General features: G+C 39.8%; 1 protein-coding gene across 2 annotated transcripts in view; it reads right to left on the reverse strand.

Annotated features, from left to right (window-relative positions):
* The window catches only part of LOC134477928 (endogenous retrovirus group K member 19 Gag polyprotein-like), a 57,231-nt gene that overhangs the window by 27,651 nt on the left and 11,160 nt on the right, over positions 1–18,420 (reverse strand). The window contains exons 2-3 of one of the 2 annotated variants that reach the window (XM_063257602.1): positions 4,306–4,678; positions 3,012–3,080 (exon numbers count right to left, since the gene is read on the reverse strand). The gene's annotated coding sequence lies outside the window, so the exon portion shown is untranslated. Of the gene's footprint in view, positions 1–3,011; positions 3,081–4,305; positions 4,679–15,775; positions 16,248–18,420 lie in introns of those variants that run through there. The other variant, XR_010050241.1, reaches the window with a different exon arrangement.

An 18,420-nucleotide genomic window follows, 5' to 3' on the forward strand; every position in this document is an offset into this window, starting at 1 on the left:
TCACAAAGGAACTATTGTAAATAATCAACAACTGGGATTGTATCTTACTAAAAGGCTTTTTCACAGTAAGACAAACCCCCAAAAGAGTGAAGAGAAAACCCACAGAGTGGGAAAAAATTTTTGCCAGCTTTTCCTCAAAGGATTATAATACAGAATATATAAAGAACTCCAAAAAATCAAGACCCTCAAAATTTAAAAGGCCAATCTAAAAATGGCATTTGAAATGAATAGACATTTCTAAGATGAAGAAATAGAAACGGCAAATAAATATATGAAAAATGTTCAACATTGTTGATCATTTGTTAAATGAAGTTAAAATAGCACTAAGATTCCATCTCATCCCAGAAAGAATGGCTTCTATTAAGAAATCAATCAATAATGAATGCTGGTGAGGCAGAGGGGAAATAGGAATCCTTCTCTGGTGCAACCACGGTGGAAATCAATATGGAGATTCCACAACAAACTAGGACTAGAGGTGTCATTTGACCCAGCTATCTGAGTATCCTCCTGGAAGATTTAAAAACTTCATATCACAGCCATATATGCACATCCATGTTAACATACAGCAGCACAATTTGTAATAACCAAATCTTGGAAACAGCCCAAAGTGTTTGGATAAAGATGCAGGTTTTTTTAATACAAGGTAGTACTACTCTGCCATGAAATAAGATAAGCTTGAGACATTTCTAGGTAAATGGATGCACCTAGAGATCATACTCTTTTTTTTTTCATACTCTTTAAGTGAAATAAATCAGACACATGTGTAAACACTGCATTGTTTTTCTGGTGTGAGAAACCAAAAGTGTAAATAAGAACCAAAATGTGTAAAAATATATTGTGAAATTAGGGTAAAAAATGCATGCATATGGGAAGGAGGACAAGGGAAGAGAAAGGTGGGAGGAAGGGAGGAGTAAAAAAATGGGAAAAGAGGAAACGAAGCTTTTGTGAGTTAAGGAGAGAAAGAGGGGTTGAAGGAAGCGTAGAAGAATAGAAAAAAAAGCATCAAATTATATCATGTACAGGTACAAATCCCTATGATGAATATGATCATTTTATATACTAAAATGTACCAATAAAAATGACTATCTTTAAAACAGTTGCTAGCAATAAAGCCACATTCTACAGGCAATTTACAAGCATCAACCCAGGAATTAAACTAAAAACAAAACTCATTGACATTAGAACAGCAGTACACGGAGACTCATTGTACTTTTCTCTCTACTTTTACACACATTTGAGATCTTACTTAATAAAAATGTTTGTAAGCCTCACGTCGCCTACTCATGAACAACCACAATTTAGGGAACAACTTACAGAAACTGTTACTTTGCTGATCCTGAAAATGAAGTTGAGAATATGTGCTTTTATCAAATCCACTGAAAGATAAGGAAGTGGAGTTTAAGAGAAGTTAATTTATGTACCAAAGATCTCGCAGGCGGAGCAAAGATTCAGCTTCAACATTGCTTTGCACCATCCTGTGAGTGAGGCTTGTGCAGACCACAGAGCCACGCCACAGCCGCATGTCAAGGTTTGGACAAAGTGGGAACAGAAGCTGTCCTTGGGGACACTGGGGATCTGGGCCTCAGACATTTAAAACCTTTTAACTGTGAGGAATACATAACAAAAATCATTGGGCAAACAATAGCACATCAAGCTATGCCAAGAAAAATATACCAGTACTTCTATTCATAGCACAAAGCCCATTTAGACCAACACATGACAAAAAAAGTACTATTGAGTCTTTCAGGGAATGGAAAGGAGGGCGAAACTCGCAGACAGGCAAAAAGACATATGGTCCTTAAGGGAATATGAATTGGAACACAAAAATGTGAACAATAGAGAACAGCCTGCTCCTGGACCCTGCAGTGTTTCCAGTGGTGACCACGAGATGCTGGCTGTGGGCCAGCTGGCCCTCAAGGAAGGCCATCTGGAAGGAAGGGAGGTATCTGCACACACTGGTCAGGCTGACACCAGTGCTGGAGTGTTGGTATCGGTGGAAGCCTCAGATAAGCACGGAGGTGACATGCGCTCTAAATCATGTGGGCTCCAAAGGAGTTAAAGCACCTGATGGAGACATTAAAGGGGGCTTTTCAGAAACGGTCAGCCAGGCTTTGAATGACTTATACCCAAGTTTTACAAATTGGTCTGGAGTTCATGCCCAGTACAATTAAGGCCCACATTATCTTTTCTGCTGCATAACTCAGGAAAGCTACCTTTATCACTCTGCTTGTATCAAACAACCCGGACACTAAGTCTCTGATGCGGTTATGTAGCTGTGAGTTTGAAAACCATTATCTTCCCTGCACATTCTGTAGGAGGAAATCGTTTTTCACACATGAAGACACCAGACTCGTTCTTTACTCTTTTCTAAGGAACAGAGATAAAAATGTAAAAGGATTTTTGGACATCAGAGATAAAATATTTGATTATAGGAAACGTGGTTCTTTTAATATCTGAAGAGATGTATAGAGAAATGAGGGATGGATTGAAATTAGAGTAGATGGATTTGAATCATAAATAATCAGCTATTTTACCCCACATGTGTTGGCTCTAATATGGTAATAACGTAAAACATTAAAAGAAGGACTATGGACACTGCAGAATCAATACTATTTAATGAAAATATTGTAAAAGATAAACACTTATGCTAGGGGTATAGCTCAGGAATAAAGCATTTGCCTAGGATGTCCAAGGCATTGGGATAGATAACTATTAGCACTAAACATGCACACAAAAAGAATTAAATAAATGAAATTTTAAAATCTCACCAACAATCATTGAACACAACTGTTTGCAGTCTCACTGTTTGAATGTCCACTTGGTATGCTTTAATACTGTGATTTGAGCAACTATCTCTAAGATGATAATATCTAATCTATTAACTGGTGATTTCTTACTTTTTTTTTTCGTAGTTCTGTATTACTTGTACTCTTACAGTGCTTTGTTTTGTTTTGTGTTTTTCTCTTTTTCCTTTTAAATAAAATTAAATAAATAAATAAATAAAATCTTACCATCAGACAGGGATATAGCTCAGCAGCACAGTGCTTGCCTGGCAAGAATGAGATCATTGAGTCCAATCTCTGGCACCAAGAAAAAAAAAAGATAAAACTTCACTGAGATCCTTTGGTAATACTCAAAGGGATTTTAAAAAAGAAATATGAAAATCTACAAAGCATTTAGTAACATAAAGTAAATAATTTAAAGAGTTAAAAATCATTACAGCTTTTCTAGCATAACAATTGTTTCCACTGAGGAGAATGTGTAAATATTTTGTGAGCAATCAGGGATAATAGGTGTTGAATTCCTAAAAAGAAAAGAAATACAGTGGCTAATCAAGTCCACCATCATCACCCTAGCATTACTAATTATATTAATTACTAATATATAGATTACTAATTATATTAATGTAGTCACCTTCATTTTCTGGCTTTAAAAGTGTTTGCTTATTACTCCTTTGTAAAATTTTCTTCCTTACTATAGATCAAAGCAATGCAGATTATGGATGTGTTAATTGATTGAACAAGTATCCCAGAAAATCAACATTTCACAAAAACATTATATGCCAGGCACAGCTGAGCACCAGGAATACAGCTGTGAATTAGCCAGACATGGTAAAAAATAAAAAATAAAAAATAATTTTAAAAAAAAAGATAGATATGGTGTCTACTTGTTTTGAGGTTTGAAAATGACAAACAAAAAGATAGTTACTACAGGGTATAATCAAATATTAGAGGGCTGGGCGTATAGTTCAGTGGTAGAGTGTTGTTTGCATAGCATGCACAAGGCCCTGAGTTCAATCCTCCGTACCACAAAAAAATGAAATAATATAAGAAATCAATGTAATTTCAACTATCAAGATTCATAATGTTTGGGATCCAAAATGTTCTCCAAAGACTTGTGAGATTATGTACTACAAACACTAACTAATAAAAATTTGTAAAAATTTAGAAAAGCTCATGGCATTAAAAGCTTGGCTCCCAGGTGGTGGATTTTAAGAAATCATTAGCTCATGAGGGCTCCAATGCCATCAAGTGGATTAATCCACAGATGAGTTCATTAGCTAAATGGACTGTTAGGAACTAATACAAGAACAGAACCTACGGGCTGGGGATTTAGCTCAGCGGCATAAGGGCCTGCCTTGCAAGGAGGCAGTTGTGAGTTCGATCCCCGGTACCGATAAAAAGGGAAAAGACAAAAAAAAAAAGAACAGGACCTACACTGGAACATTTACTTAACTAAAGAAAACAGCGAAGATTTGGTCCTGTTAAGGCATCTGTGTTTCCAATATGGATATTCCCAACATACCTTGAATCAGGCAGTCATGTGACATGTTCTGGCCAATAGTCTGGGAGGAGAAATGGCACTTCCGGGGCAAGGCTCCCCGCAGCTCTCTTCCTCTGCCATGATGGCCTTGGAAGCCACATGTTGAGATCAAGGTGCGAGAGGAGACCACTTTGGGGGTGAAACTGGGCAGCTGTGGGTTAACTGTATAGCACAGCTCCCTGAGGAAACTGGCAGCTGTAACCTCGGGGTTGGTGCACAGGTGCAGCTGTAACATAGTGTCAGCCGGGCTGGGAAAGTCCCGCCAAAACTTCCCACTCCTAGATCACTGTTCACCCCTCAAGGGCTGCTCTGCTTCTGAGGCCTCGCTGCACGCTGACTTCCAATGAAAACTGCCCTGCAGAAAAGAAACAACATAAAAAGGGAAACAAAGCTTGGTTCACGGCTCTCAAAAAGACTCAAGTCTCTCCCAGAGTAGTTTGCAAACAAAGTCGCCCTTTTCTCCTGCTCCACGTCCAGGTGGTAACTTGTTGGGATTCCCATTTGTCTCCTGCTTCAGAAGCTCTGGATTTCTAGGACAGGAATCATGAAAGTCACCAACTTTTATCAGACTTCCTGCAAGCAGAAGATGAACTTCGTTGTGCACAACCACTGAGGATTAGCAGTTCGTATATTCCTCTTTGACAGGAATCAATTCTTCTCATGACATCTCCATCTTAGCGATAAAGAAAAACGACAGAGATACACTGAGAAAGGTGCCTAAAGTTAGCCAAGAGTGACGTAGGACATCCTGCCTTCTGAGTAAAAGCTGTATTCAAGTCGCAAGTACTTTTCAAAAGCAGGTTGAAACCCACTAATTTTAAAATTGTTGTACTAAGTCACATCAGGAATTTTTAAAAGAAAGATTTCTTTCCTCGTGTAATGAGAAGTCCAAAAGGAAGCTCCTGTCATTTCCTGATCTTGGACTTTCGTCTTCAAGATCATAAGAGAGCTGCCCATCTCCAGACATCACATCTATATTCTAAGCAGGGAAATGTAACCTTGTAAATAACACTTTTTTTCTTTAATAAGGGCAACAAGCACTTTTCCAGAACTCCCACATGTAGACTTTTGCTTACATTTCATGAACCAGAATTAGTTCACGAGGTGCCCCATGTTGCAAGGAGATCCAGGGAATTCTGTCTTTTTAACTGTACACAGTAATGATCTAAGCACATTTGGGTCTTTATCACAAAGGGGATAAGAGAGACTGAATATGGGGGGGAGGGACCAGAGCCTGCTCTTCAATGGATCCTCAGAGAGGCTGGAGGTTTTCCAAGGTTGAAAGGAGCATAGGCTGTTAGACTGAAAAGAGGGCTTGTGACCAGTGGTGGAGTCCAGCTCCTGCTTGGCGAAGGAGTTACTTCCGCATTTCTAATAAATGGCCTTCCAGACACCGCTGAACACAGACGAGGTAGCAATGTCCGAATGCTTGGCTATGACATGCAAGGGGACAGGACTTCAGGTCCTAGCAAAAAACTGACTACAGACTTGTGATCTAGAACAATAACAACAAAAAGATAAAAATAAGTAGAGTGATATGACAGCCTAGATGACAAAGTGCAGAATGCAGTGAGTTTTAATCATTCGGGAAAAGATTTCCAACCAGGCATAGTGGCATCTGTCTATAATCTCATCTATACAGGATGCTGAAGCAAGAGGATTACTAGACCCTATCTCAAAAGAAAAAAAAAAAAATTAAAAGGACTGGAGAGATGGTTTAGTGTGAGGCAGCCCTGGGTTTATAGCCCCATAGTGGAAAAAAAAACCAAAACAGATTTCTATCTTTAGATCAGAAGATAAAATGTTTTAACTGAGTACGGATGAAACATTAGAAATGTCTGGGAGATGCGATGGAGACAAGGACTCATCCCCACTGATCCAGCAGAGAAATCCAGTGTGTTAATGTGTGGCCTGAGTACAATTATCCTAGTATGGAGCATCCCAGATCCAACTCCGCTATTTCAGAGCGTGATTCAGAACAAGGAGATGCATGAGGTCAAACTCTCTTCATAATACTAAGAAATCATTGGTCTTTTCTTCTCATTGTCCTGCTAGGATGCAGCAGAATTTTCTAGAGGCCACATAACTTGGGGTATCACTACAGCGTGAGTGCAGAAGCACATCTGAGACTCCAACTCTCTTTAATTAAGGAACACATTGAAAGCATTTGCAAAAGCATGAGACAATGCCACTGTTATCGTTAATTTTTAGCAAATTTTTTTGCCTTGTAATAATAAGGCTTTTTCATGAAATATTTCTGTTAACATAATGGGTGGTGGTGGTAGTGGTTGTTATTGTTGCTAAAGAGAAGGTCTCATGTAGCCCAGGCTGGCCTTGAACCCAATGTGAAGGGTGTCACAGTTTGTATCTAGGTGTCCCCTCAGAGCCTCACATGATCACAGAGTTTTTTTCACAGGTGGCTGTACCCAACGTGTGTTGTGCTGGGATTAAGGGTGTGTGATCAGTCCAGTGGCTCAGTATTCCCCTACACAGTCTAGATTAGGGTATAAAAGGCCAGACAGATGCTCTTAAAATCAGTTGTTGATTTTGCTGTCTTCAACCTGCCATCAACCATTTTCCTCCACTAAGCCACCCTGCCCTGGAGCCAGCTGATCATGGCATGAAACCTCTACACACTGTGAGTTAAATAAGCCTTTCCTCCCTTAACTTTGGGCATCAGGTATTTTGTTTCTGCAAGGAAAAGTGTAACTAAGACAGTAGACCATTAAATAAGTAAGATTTTCTGGCTTCGGCCTCTTGGATGCTGAAGGCCAACCTGAGCTACACAGGGAGTTCAAGGCCAGCCTGAACTGTATACAGAGCAAGACCACATCTCAAAACACCAAAGCTAGCAACAACAAAAGAAGTCTGTATATTAACTTACATGTGCTTAGATTTATAAGAGCCGTTCATATGCTTAGTGCCTACATTTATACTATTTCAGATAATAAGTATACAATATTTTTATCAATTCCAGTGGGACTTTTTTCTTTTAACAAATCTACAACCTTCATCTAGAGGGTCTTACAATAATGTAATAAGCTAAAATTAACAGTGTGTTTCTTTTCTAATAGTACAAAAAATAATAGTGTATCCTGTAATTTTTGGCATTTAGGTTCCATGGTATAGTATTAAGCTTGAAAACATAGTTTAAAATATTAAATGACACTCACTCTAGTTTTATTTAGAGGAATTTAATGTGTTGAATTTATAAACTAATGGAACATTGATTTTTTTTTTTTTTGAGACATAGTCTCACTATGCAGTTCAGGCTGAACTTGAGCTCACTTTGATAGCCCAGAAGGGTCTCAAATTTGCAATGATCCTTCTGCCTCAGCCTCCCAAGTGCTGGGATTATAGGTATGCACCACCATATCTGGCCTGGAATGTTGATTTTTAAAAAGCAATCTGCCTTAGTTTTTATAAGACTTATTAATAAGAATTGTGACCATAAATTATAGACATAAGAAAAGCAAATCTTTCTGATCTATAATTCAAATAAACTGGACATTAATTAAACACAAGCAAATGTGTAACAGCCCTTTCCTTATAGAATACCTTCAAATAGAAAATGAAAGAACATCATAGGATGACATACAAGGCGGGGGTAACAATTTCCACTGAGAGTTCTTCTCAATACCCAGTGGGTTAAAAATATATAGCATTGCTTGGATATGCCTAAAATAGCTTAGAAGCAAAAAAAAAAAATGTACCTTTCTCCCTGCTGAATTTTGAAATTAATCAAGACATCAATTGCAATCAGCCTTACAGAAATTCTGGAACTTTGTCTTCCTTAATCAAAATGTTAGATATATGAAGTTCATCCACAGTGGATAGTAAGTCCTGGTGTGTCTGAGAGGTTATCCTCTCATAATTGTCCCTGTCATACTCATAGGACAGAGGGAAGTCAACTCACCAGTGATGATAGGAGTGTCACTGCCTACAAAGGCAGTGTCAGGGTTCATATCTGGATGCCTCCCCAAAGCCTCTGAGCACAAAGGTGAGGCTTTGGGAAGGTGATTGGATTACAGGGTCTATAGCTAACTTGCTGGCACAGGTGGGATCTGCTCAGAGCTGGTCACTAGGGGCATGCCCTGGAAGGGTTATCTTCCTCCTGGCTCCTCCCTGAGTATGTTTCCCCTCCGCCATGACAGGAGCAGCTGTTCTTCCCCCAGGCCCCTCTCCTTTAATTTGCAGTTGTCAGGTGTTATATCCCAGAAACAAGAAAGCAACTAAGACAAGCAGTAAGCATGCAAGCGAGAGCACCTTGTGTCGAAGCCCTCAACTCACCAACGATCAACACTCCACTCCCTCTCTGCTGACACCTCAACAGGACCCAAACTGCGGCTGCTTCTTCCTCAAGGCTCATCACTACCCTTCCCTCCACGTCCCCCAGCCAATAACACATAGTTCAGCCTTTATTTTCTCTCATGAAACACCTAATTACAGAAACTAAAAGTCAGAGACATCTCTTCCTTGATATCATAAAATTCATTGTAAATAGAAAGCTAGCTTTGCTTTTTCTAAGGTGGTGTCTTTGTATCTGAGCAGTTTTCTAGCAAGCTAAAGCAATAACTCTATGTGGAAACATTAACTTGAGAATTCTGCAAGTCCTTGTAGAGTGTCTAATCTCAGGCCTCCCATTGCAGCGCTGGTCCTTCCAGGGGTCATGCACTGTCCTTCCTGGAGCCTGAGCCACACCCCGGATTAAAGTGGCCCTTGGGGTTGATACCCACTCACTCTAAGAATGACCAGTTCAGGCTGTACAGCCAGGGTCACTACCTCCCAACCAGGACCCTGTGGCCAACCAGCTGTTTCTTCTGGCTTCCTTTCAGTCCCAATCAGTACTCTATTTAAAGAGCTGAGAGCTAAATTTGAGCCAAGGAAATAGGTAGGAGGTGATAGCAGCTAAGCCCCTAAGGTTTTAAATAGAGCAAGACAGCGCATGAGGAAAAAACTTCCCTGGAGCACCATGGGAAGGAGTCCCTCCCAAAAGCCACCCTCCCTGTCACTCCTGTTGCACTGGGGTCAAGGGCTGGTCACAGCCGGTTGAGAAAAAGGCAAAGGTAGCCGATTTCTGTTATGACATTGTGTTGGGAGATATCAGTCATTATATCAAAGAAAAACATTTTACAAAACAAGTGAGAAGTATCAGTTAGTGTTTCATTTGAGACTAGGAATTTCTGAACTTCAGATAAATGATTCTACACCACAGGACTTTTCCTTTCTTTTTTCTTTTTGAGACAGAGTCTCACTATGCAGTTCAGGCTGGCCTTCAACTCACTTTATAACCCAGGCTGGCCTTGATCCTCCTGCCTCAACGTCCTGAGTGCCACCACGCACGGAGACATGCCTGTTTTTTTTAAAGAGTCCTCCAAAAATGAAACCAGGCTGTCTCCTTAATGTATGCAATTAAAAGGTGGAAAATAAGAATCAAATGGCAAAGCACCGCTACTTAGAGACTTATCCATCTTTAAGTATTTTTAAAACTGAACTTACAAAACTGAAGTACAGCTACAGGCAAATGTGTCACAGCACGCAGACCAGCCAACTGGCTGTCAAATGAAGCAAAGAAATTTGGTAAATCATTAAAGGCTTGGAAAAGTTTTGTTGTTATTTTTCTATGCAGTTTAATCTTAGATACCACAGACTGACTCCCTGCTATAACAAATTATGTGATAAAACTCAAAATTTTCTAGTACCTAGCGATTTTTCCTTATCATTTCTTTTCACTGCCTCTATTTCACTTTGCCAGGCTATTCACTATCACAGTATTATTACAGGCAGCTGAATTAGATAAAATATTAATAGGCAGTCAAGGCTGGGCTCTAGAAGAAACCAGTGCAGAAGACTAGATACCCTGTGAGTCCTGCGGTGGGCCAGACCTCAAGACAAAAGATCAAACAAATGCATCCATATTTTAAAGATAAACAGCAGGGATTGGTATTCTAAACAGGTCTCTATCACCCTGAGGAAGCCAGAAGGAGCCACTAACTGAACCCCCTGCAGGAAGAGTCCCTGCTCTATAAGCATGCCCGCTTTGCTACATGACCTAGTTCCCCATTGGTCCTCGATTTAATCAGTTTTATCTGAGCAATTATTCTTGTGATCTTATTGGTTGACCATAGCTCTGTTCCACCTCATGCTCACCTTTCAAGTTCCCATTTTTTCCCCACCTTGGACCAGCCTCACCTTGAGGTTTTGCTCTATAAAAATCCCTAGATGAGGCAGGGTCCTTAGCAACCACTCCGGAGCCCTTCTCTCTTTCAGACAGAAGCTTTCTTTCTCTCAATAAATAAATTCTGCTCTTAACTTCCATGTTCCTAAAATCCATTCTTTGAATTTAGAGAACATGAGCTCATACTGGATATCTAATAGGCTGAGAGTTTCTTTCCTTTATATCAATATGTTCTATAATTAGAGTACTTCTGGTTGTTTAGTCTTTATTCCATTTTTAAATAGAATCAATGCTCATTTCTGGTTCTAAATTCTTGACCTTCATCATTTCTTTTGCTGGATTTCATTGGCAAAGGACTTTTTGTGGTTTGGGTTTTTTTTTTTTTTTTTTTTTTTTTTTTTTTTTTTTTTTTGAGAAAAGATTTCAGGCTCTATCTTTTGCACAGAATATCTGAATACTATGTCCTCTGTGGAAAGCATGTTTATTTATTGACTTAACTTTTTGTGTTTTAGCTTTTCAAGATAGGGTCTCTCGCTATACAGTTCAGCTAGGCCTTGAACTCACAGTGATCTTCCTGCCTCAGCCTCTTGACTGCCTGGATTACAGGCATGTGTATGTCTGGCTGGGCTTGTCAGCTTTATAGCTGAAAACAGTTTTGTTGATTCACACTCACATCCTCAGAAGTTTGTAGCTAGTGCTCCATTGCCATCTGGCCTTGAGTACCTGAGCAGACAACTACAGCAAGCCCAACTTTCCTTTAACATGTGATTTTTCTTTCAGCTGACCATTTCATGTCTCATCTTTGAATGACAGTAATTTAATCAAAATGTGTCTCAGTGTTTATAGTGCTTTATCAATTATTTTCTACATATAATGTGTCCTTATTGTTAATTAGGGTAATTTTCCTTTCTTATATATCATACTATGTTGGATGATCTTTCTGAAGAAAAAAGCAAATTTTTTCTCTGTACCCTCCTTTTCAGAGCAGAATATTTTACCTCTGGTCATCAAAATGTGTGGGTGTTTTCTCCTTCCACAGATCCAAAATTCTCTAGTAGATATCGGAATGTCTTCTAATTCAATTCATCTCACACATTGTCTCCTTGGAGACAGTATCAGGTCCCACAGGGAAGGGCTCAGTCCCACGAGACACACCCCTTTCAGATTCTGATCAGAAACCCCAGTTTGTGAGCTGTGCTTCTGACCCAGACCTCAGGGTTCCTGCAACCCATCCTAGAGCTCAGTTTTCTGGAGCAGATTGCAGAACTGCACTGTACTGGGCTTATCAGTTTGTTATTAAAGGACACAGATGAACAGCCACGTCTGGAACATTTCTGAGCACAGGAGGTGCTGGCCCTATAGGATCCCTCCTGGCCTATGGATGCAGGCCAACCCAGCTGCTATCTAAATGAATTGCTTCTATTTCCTCTCCCCTTTCCAAAAATTAGAGTCAGATTGGAAGCTCAAGTGTCTAATCACAGTTTGATCTTTCTGGTGACACTCCCATCCTGGAACCCACAAAAGAGTTACCCCAAAACCAAACTCATTTAGTCACCCAGTGTTATGGCTTGTATCCCCCTGAAAGCCTCATGGGTCATAAGTGAGGCTTTTTGGAGGTGGCTGGATCGAGGGCTTGTGTGGCAGGGATCAAGTCTGTGACGCTGGGATTGATTGGTGGTGGGATGCTAGGATTAAGGATACAAGTGTTGCCTGCCCTAAGCGGGGGAGGTGGATAAACTATAAAACACAAAAAGAGCTGTGGTCATGGCTTCTCATGTGTTGCTAATTGCTGCTGCTGCTGCTGTTTGAATTCTGCTCTGTGATGTCCCTCTGCCATGTCACCCTGCTTTGCAGTCCACCCATTATGTACTGAAACCTCTGTGAACCATGACCCAGATAGACCTTTTCTCCTTTAACTTTGGATGAGGAATATTTTGTCCCAGCAATGAGAACAGTAAGAAAGACACCCAGGGTACTGTGTCAGCTGCTCCCTCTACTCGGGAAATTAGAAATGGCGCCAGAGCTCGGTGTCAGAAACCAGAGGCCAAGACCAAATCTTCCCACACAAGTCTCCTCCCAGCTCCATACACAGTAGTTTGCAAGGGTTTTAGGAGCTGTGTCTTGGGCTGGAGACAGAGAGATATGTCTAATTATTTCCGTCTCTATCCTCTACATTGAGTGCCTCCTTATTTTCAAATTTTTTCTCTGTGTTCCCTGGCTCTTGGGGAGCATTTCTGCCATGCCATGGAATTCTATTTTCAACCACGTCTATCCCGTTATCTGCTCTTTCTAAATTATCTATGAGATTTACATTGGCTCTCTTTGGGTCTCAGTTTGTTTTCTTAACTCTGAAACTGCTCCTATGCTTTCCGTTCTGTTGTTTTATCGGTTCTGGCCTTAGTTTTATAGAACGATAATATCATAAAATTCCTCTATACTTTAGAGCACTTCAGGGAGTCTCCCTTGATTATTTGGAGGAGATACACTTTCATTATTTTAAAAATTACTTTTCCTTCTAAAACATATTCTTATACCATGTTCTCTCCTCCTCGTCCCTCTCTGTTTCTCACAGTTCACCACTTCCATTCTGGGTTGTTTGTTTGTTGTTTTGTTTTGTTTGGTACCAGGAGATCGAACTCACAACTTCCTGCTTACCAGGCAGGCGCTGTACCGCTGAGCTACATCCCCACCCTTCTTCCTGATTTAATGTGTCCACCCACTTCTGTGGCATTTGTTTTCATTTTTTTTCCATTCACATTGCAGCACTCTTCCCTGATTTATCTGGTCTTCTCTAACATTTCTGTTTTGTCTAGGACCAGTCTATCTGTCCATTGGAACAGAGATCTTAGCATGGCTTCCAACCCACTCACCTTTTAGCCTCTGGCCACAGTGCGCTGTGGTTTACAAGGGAAGAACCACACCAGATGGGGAGCCACCTGTTTCTGCTCTGCAGTCCTGTTAAACATCCTGCATCTGTGACCACCCCACTCGGGGAACAGCCGCTCAGTCCCCCAGGCCAGCACAGGAACCTGGAAGAGAGGAGCCCTGGGAGTCCTGCCTCTGTCAAGGTCCCCCAGGGCACACAGGGTCTGGTACGCGTGAAGCATTTTCCTTTATTACCCCTCTTTTCCTTTGTTAGCCCCACTCAGTCCCTTGGCCGCTTCTTCCCAACTTGGAAGATAGGAAAACAAAGGATGGGAGTTCTCAATACTATTCCTGCAGGGCGCATGTGAAGAAAGGGCCCAGACCCTCTCACTTTCCTTGGCCATCACCCGAGTGTTTTTATTTGCTGCTGTATTTTGGCTTTCGGTGCTGGCGCCTGGGTTTGGGGCTTTGCATATGTTAAGCATTCTCTCGCACTGAGCTACACCCCTGCCACCGTCAGTTTTAGGGGTTTGTGATTTAAAGTTATCCTCTTTTGGTTTTTTGGATGCTGTCCATGAATAGTTGTCATCTTTTTCTTTTCACTGCTCATTTCTTTAGATTTAGAGACAGGTTACTGAATCTGGCTGTATCTCGCCACTGATACTCAGAGGATACATTTATGAGGAATGCACCCCCCAAAATGCCTAGAGATCTATTACCAATACTTGGTGTGTTAAAAAGTAAAAATCCTTGTTCAGATTGATTATTACAGGTGAGTGAACATTTCTCGAAACTGCTACCATGCAACAGTAAAGAGGAACAGATTGCTTCAGCCCCAAACTTTGGGTCTGATAGACCTCTGTTCATACCCCAGCTCTGCCACCTGCTAGTGGGACGTTTAACAAGCTGCCTACTCCTGCAGAGCGCGGTCTCTTCACCTATAAAAAAGGGATGATAATAATACCCAGCTCGTGGATAAATACTACCTTAAATGCCCAACCCACCTATTCCCAAAGTTCTCCACACAGCTTCCCTCTCCCCTCATGGAGACCAAAGAATCTGCATTTTCACACTTGAAAGGAACCATAAGGGTTTTCTAATCCAAGCCTTTAACATTATAAAAGGACTAAGATTATCACAAATAATATAGCTCCCTAACTCCCAGAGATTGGATTTAGATTTTCAGACAATGGATGTTAACGTTTTGATTATAAGGCGGAAGGCTTGTCACATTTTTTTTTCTCATTTTAAATTATTAACTAAGGGTCTAATTTACTATATGTACAACAAATTCCTTCCAACGGGTGACAACAACCCAGGATCTCATAATCTCAATTTAATACAGTGTATTTTTCATTAACCAACAGCTTTCCCTACATTAGAAAAACTACCTTGCCTAGCACACATAATGGTGTGCACCTGTAATTCCAGCTATGCAGGAAGCTGAAGCAAAAGGATCTTGCGTTCAAGACCAGCCTTGGCAACACTGCAAGACTGCCTCAAAATTAAAAGAAAGAAGGAGTATAGTTATAGATCGGAGATAGAGCTCTTGCCTAGCACATGTGAACACACGTTTAATTCCTCATCCTGAAAAAAAGGAACTATCATTAATCCCATGAAGGCTTATAAAAATATTTATAATGATAGAGAAATATAATCAATCTTTTAAAAACTTGGTTCATCAAATAAACAAATGTCCAAACTGTTCGAAGATGTAGGGCTCCCATACACTAAACTCACCAAAGGGTTGGCTATGTTCATCCACTTGGTGTAAAAGTTTTAACTACAGTTTACAGCCCTTCAAAATATGTAAGTTTAAAGATCAGAGTCCTGGAGACAGTGTTGTAACTAGTTCCCAAAAACTCAGGAATGCTTAGAGGAAACAATATGTACTATGCTAAATAACAGTGACCTGGCTCATCATAATAATGTATATTGCTTCCAATTCAGACATTCTAAGACTAAAAGCACTCAGAGAAAGAGTAGCTTTGAAGAATAAATTTCCCTAGATAAAGTTTGCATGTCACTCCTACTCTTCTAGTGACAGCCACCAGACACTACTCTTGGTGTAACAAAACACCTGGACACTGACCTCCTTAATTCAATACCCTCACAATGGTCCCTGGCCACTTACACTAACTGCCGTTGACATGCATATCATACTATCCCAGCTGAAATACAAATGATATTAATTTAAATCTCACTTTCTCCCACTGTGGTAACCAGTGAACCAGATAAACAAGATAGTTATAAATGATTACAAAATAAAGAAGACTAAAGATACCATATCCTACTCCCTAAACTTCCAGGATGTACATCTGAGACAGACTTTCAGAAACAGCATTTATATCTTTATTGCTAGTATTAGTCACTTTCCCTTTGCTGGAACAAAATACCAAGGACCTGAAATTTAAAGGAGGAGAGATTTATTGTGGCTTGCAGTTTCTGTAGGGTCAGTTCATGGTTGACAGGTTCCAAGGCAAAAATGACATTGTGGAAGGGCCTGGTGGCCAGAAAGCAGAGAGAGAGGAGGAGTCAGGGACATGAGCACATTCTTTTACTTAAGCCCCTCAGTGATCCACCTCTTCCAAGGAGGTCCCATCTACAACCAGCAGTCAGCTTTGAACTCATCAATGGATTAATCTTCTGAACACATGAGACTTGATGGAGTCTTCCCTCGTGCACAAATTCAAAATGTAGCTGGCCTTCCATAGCCATGGGTTTCACATTTGTAGATTCAGAAATATTGACTCTGATAGAAAATATTCAAGGAAGAAACTGGGTGCAGTGGCACACATCTCTAATCCCAGCATTCAGGAGGCTGAGACAGGAGGATCACTGAAAGTTCGAGGCCAGCCCAAACCACATAGCAGAACCCTGTCTGATTAAACCAAAAGAAAAAAAAGATTAAAAGTTGCATACACTTAGCATGTACAGATATTCTCCTTGACATTATTCCCTAATCAATACAGTGTAAAACTACACAGCACTTATATGTATTAAGTATTATAAGTAATTTAGAGATGATTTATCATGTAAGGAAGAACATGCACAGGTTACAATATCATGACATTTTACAGAATGGTCCTGAATGTCCTTGCATTTTGATGTCCAGTGGGGTCCTAGAACTAATTCTCCAGAGATACTAAGGGACAACTGTAATGTGTGTATACGTGTGTGTGTGTGTGTGTGTGTGTGTGTGTAGTACGTGGACTGAACCTGGAGCCTTCACAGTGAGCTATATCTCCAGCTAGTTTTGTTTTCTTTTGCTTTGTTTTGTTCTGTGACAAGATATTGCACCACCATGCCTGGATGACAATCGTACTTTCTAAGATCCAACAGAGAAGCTTTTTCTAGAAAGTACTAGAAGTCATAACAATGTATTCATAGGTGACTTTGGCTACTCAAAGCATGTAGCTTTCTCAGTAATGCTGATTCTGCAATGAAGTTTCAGAAAAAAGACAAGCCAGAAACTTCCATACGACCAGGCTGTTTATAGTTTTATTTTACAAAGCATGTGACTCTTAAGCGTATTCGAAGTCAAACAATAAAGTTATAAAAGCTTCTAGTGCTGAGATCCATAATATACATAAAATAGTTCATTATACCTCACTCTTCAAACTTGCTGTTGATAATATATCTTCAGCATTTTGCTGATGGATAATTTTGCTTTTGTTTTTTCTTCACAGTCTGATACGCAGTCAGTTGGCATAATCCCATGAGCACTCGTCTGAGACTGAAGTGTTAACTTTTGCCATCCCATAGCCAGACTTTTCATGTTTTCTTAAAAAAAAAAAAAAAACCAGAATCCCAGAATCTGAATTCAGCTGGGAGTTCTTCGCAGCCTCACTGTAGCTGAAAGTGACCATATAGTTAAGCTCTGGCCAAGAGAATGTAAGCAGAAGTAACCTACACAACTTACAGTTTGCATCCCTTAAATGGAAAATGTGTCTTTTTATTCTATTCCTTGCTCTTCCACTTGCTGCCTAGAACTTGGACCTGGTGCCAAGCCATCTCAGACCAAGCAGATGAGGCTAAAAGGTTAGGAACATTTGAACTGAGAATGTAAGGAGCCAATAAACCAGCATTACTGAGAAATCAGACTGCTCAGTAGAAAACAAAATTTCATCTTATGTTCCTGTTGGTCTCTGTTAAGACAGCTGAATCTTTATCCTAATTAAAACATCTTACAATTCCTACTTCAATTGTGTTACATTTAGTATGTTTTTGTTACTAATTGCTATTTCATTTTCTCTAATTGTTATAGAGTATTTAAAACAAGTAGTAAAAAAAAAAACCCAAAGAATTATATAGATTTCTGTGCAAAGAGAGTAGTAATTCTGTAAAATTTGATGGCATTAACATGTAATACTTTAAAACTGTTATTGTATTAACTCGCTATAAAAGTCTAAATCTGAACCAGCTGTGGTAGCTTAAATCTGTGATCTCAGCACTTAGAAGGCTGAAGCAGGAGATTGCTGGAGTTCAGAGGCCAGCCTAGGCTACATAAAGAGTGCAAAGCAAAACTCAACTACAAAGCAAGACTTTGTCTCAAACAAAACACAACAAAATTAAACATTCTATAGTCAAGATTATGCAAAATGTTGCCTACTCATGAAAAACAATAACACATGTCTTTTAGAGAAACATTTCTGAACACTGAATTTGCTTCTTGGGCTTTGGGAGCATATAGGATAAAAACTGCAAGAAAATATTCTAGTTTTCCACAGCAAACTAATAATTTCCTGTTGCTAAAACTTAGTAGATGTAATTCACTTAGTCTAAATCTATTCTTTAACAATCTTTCAAGTTTCATTTTTAATGTTGGCTAAGACTAGTTTGTTCAAAAAAGAGAACAGACTTCAAAAAGCTGATGCAAACTGAGAAAGATGTGAGTGTAAGCTTTTTGGAAAGTAGCCCGCTTATAAATGCAAAATTCTATTCATAAACAACTCAAGTAGGGAACTGGGAAGGAAAGTTTTGAGTCATTTCTCTTAAGAGTTATAAAGATAAAGAAGTGGTCAGGAAAAGAAAAAACAATTTTTGAAATAAGG

Source organism: Cavia porcellus, unplaced genomic scaffold (genome assembly GCF_034190915.1).
Source record: "Cavia porcellus strain 051 isolate PalLab524CR breed Dunkin Hartley unplaced genomic scaffold, mCavPor4.1 scaffold_10, whole genome shotgun sequence".
Classification (NCBI taxonomy): Eukaryota; Metazoa; Chordata; class Mammalia; order Rodentia; family Caviidae; genus Cavia; species Cavia porcellus.